Below are 2855 nucleotides of genomic sequence, written 5' to 3'. Positions count from 1 at the left end.
AATAATTTAGGTATTGAACGCAGTTAGACCATTTGATAGAGAATTTTCTCCATATGTTCAAAGCTATCGGAGTTGCTACTATTAGAAAAGATTTTCCGTAGTTCAGATTAATTAAGTATCCCATCGCGGATTACGAATCATATAAAACGAATTATTCATGTTCTATATGAGCTATAACTCTTGATTGGTTAGAAATAAAAATGACTATACATGTTTTTAGAGTCCATTTATTCAAGAGATATATGACAGATCTTCATATTTTTTAACTCTCTAAAAAAAAGTGGAACGGCGACTTTGAATTCTTTACTGGTTCCGGTTGGCGGAACGAGAACAGCTTACGGTGGCACTTGTGGTAGTATCCTTGTACCAGCAGGAATTGAATTTTCAAGTCGTGGAACTGCTTGAAGTGAACATGACGGGTCTTGGGGGGCTTTCACCGATTCGACCCTGATGGTTTATTAAGCACGGGTACGGTGACATGAAGTCAGCTCTTCGCCTTCGCTGTAGCACTGAGTGATAGCACCACCAACAGTCAGATCACGGTACATGTTATGCGTACTGGAGCAGGAATCGTGCAGCGGAGTCTTCTCCAGGATGTGCTTGACAGAAACGATTTTACCGGTGGTCTTTTTTACGCAGCCGCCACCGGAAGCACTAGAAACGGCACTTGGCCACGATCTGGTCCGGTGCCAAGATGTTCATCTTGAACAGCTGAGGGTTCCGATCCTTCTCGGGCAGCTTACGCCAGACGACCTTCAGCACTTCCTAGAGCTTCCATTTTGAGTGCACTTCATGAAAGAATTGCAATTGTGTATGGGTACCACGAACGAAAATGAACAAAATATTATAATCTATGAACTGAGTTCAAACGATAACAAATTCTTGAAACGTTATTTGTTGGGTAACTAGATTATAAATTCGTCATTTTCAACGATCACTGTCAAAAAAGGAATTATTTTATTTGAAACTAGTGGTCCCAGCAAACTTCGTCTTGCCATCAAGTAGGCTGTTGAAAAACGCTTTTGATCGTCCCATATAAAATGACAGTTTCGTTCGCGCTCGTTTTTTTCAACTTTCCCGGTGAATATCCTGGGATTTGTGTACACACGAACACGTCGGAACCCCTGACGAACAAAACTGAGAAAGAATCATTCTAATCCGTTGACCCGTTCGTAAGCCATTTCGTGACATACAAACACCATTTCATTTTTATTTATATAGATAGATAGATATTTCTTTTGGCAATAATACGCAGAACCTTAGTTACGCAACTTTAAGTGAATACCCCTAATATGTTCTTTAGTGTGTTTTTTCACATCTTTAAGTAAAAATTCAGTATACAAAATTCAAAAAATATTTTTGAAAAATACATATTAAGTAAGAATTTCATTGCCTTTCGAATGATCCATTGAGAAGTTCAATTAGACGTGTAACCACAGATATATGGACAAAACACTTTTGTATGTTTTTAAGGGGGTGAACCCAATGCACGGGAGTGAATGCTGAAAAATTGATTTTGTGGTGATTGATGCTACATTTTCTCATATGTTTAAGTCTCAATGAGATGCCTCATATTACGAAGCATCTTCAAGTTTCACAGCCACTTGGGCACTTCCATGATTAACTTTGGCATGTGGAGTTTTTCTCGGCCGAATTGTCTGAAACTTTGCAATAAGATGCACTGCAATACGACACACATTGTGGCCACATATTAGCTCAGTAGCTTTGAAAAAAAAACCTACTGCCGAAGTGAATCAAAAATGCTAAGAATAGGATCCGGCTCCCTACCAACTTTGCGAAAAAAGTAAAAGAAATCAACAGAGGTGCAGTTTTGTTTAATGTGTTGGTTCAAAAATGCTAAGAATAGGATCCGGCTCCCTACCAACTTTGCGAAAAAAGTAAAAGAAATCAACAGAGGAGCAGTTTTGTTTAATGGTTGGTTCAGCTCTGGAATTGTCCTTAAGCCACATGACTGCTCACTAACATCCTCGGTTGTCATATTAACCAATCCACCCATTTTGAGCATTTAAACTGGAAACGGTTTCGATTGATTCCAAGAATTTATCATGTATGCAACGCAATAACCAATCGTTCCTTTTACCTTCATAAGCGTATGATTCACTATGACGTGTAACGTCTATCGTTTTCTCAACGAAACTGCATGCAGCACCCCTTAAAGAACAACAACGATCAAGTTCTCTTCCTCGCCCCAGCCGACATGACCACTCCATGTCAGGATCACCATAATAGACTCAGTTGGCGGTCGGCTGATCTTCGGTATATCGATGGTGGCGACAACCATGCCGATGACGACGCGTCAAGAGAAAGAGAGAACGAAACCCTCCACCCGATTGCACTGGTGATCATGCCGTTGTGGGGCTCGATGTGAATTGCACAGAGGTTCTCAATGAGTCGAGTCCAAACTACCTATCACTTTGCATTTCGGATCGAACGCAACTCTGTTAGTTAGGGTGTAAAAGTACCGACATTGATGAGAAGTGTATCACCTTCAGTGATTTTTTTTATTAGAATCATTTCAAATATTACATTCATTTCTTATATCTAGGTGTTCTGTGTGAGACAACACTATCATCCTAATTTGGTAAAACAAATTCTATGTAACTCATTGGTACTATATTATGGAGGAAGCATCAGAATCATTTTCAAATCTTTATTTTGAATCCTCTGCAGAGCTTTCTTTCTAGTATTATAACAGCTAGTCCATATTGGTACAGTGTACAACATGGCTGGCCTGAAAATTTCGAATCATTTAATTTTGAATGTATCTTCCCAAGGAAAATCCTTTGCTGATATCGTAGTAGGTAATTTGAACTTCTCCCCTAACCATTCTAATT

The 2855-nt window shown here is 39.3% G+C and overlaps 1 pseudogene; it reads right to left on the bottom strand.

Moving 5' to 3' along the window:
• Positions 1 to 262: 262 nt before the first annotated feature.
• On the bottom strand, positions 263 to 2302 carry LOC110674293 (annotated as a pseudogene).
• Positions 2303 to 2855: the final 553 nt, after the last annotated feature.

This window comes from Aedes aegypti, chromosome 1 (genome assembly GCF_002204515.2).
Source record: "Aedes aegypti strain LVP_AGWG chromosome 1, AaegL5.0 Primary Assembly, whole genome shotgun sequence".
In the NCBI taxonomy this organism is placed as follows: Eukaryota; Metazoa; Arthropoda; class Insecta; order Diptera; family Culicidae; genus Aedes; species Aedes aegypti.
The sequence above is the reverse complement of the archived record's forward strand: the minus strand, read 5'-3'. Positions and strand labels throughout refer to the sequence as shown.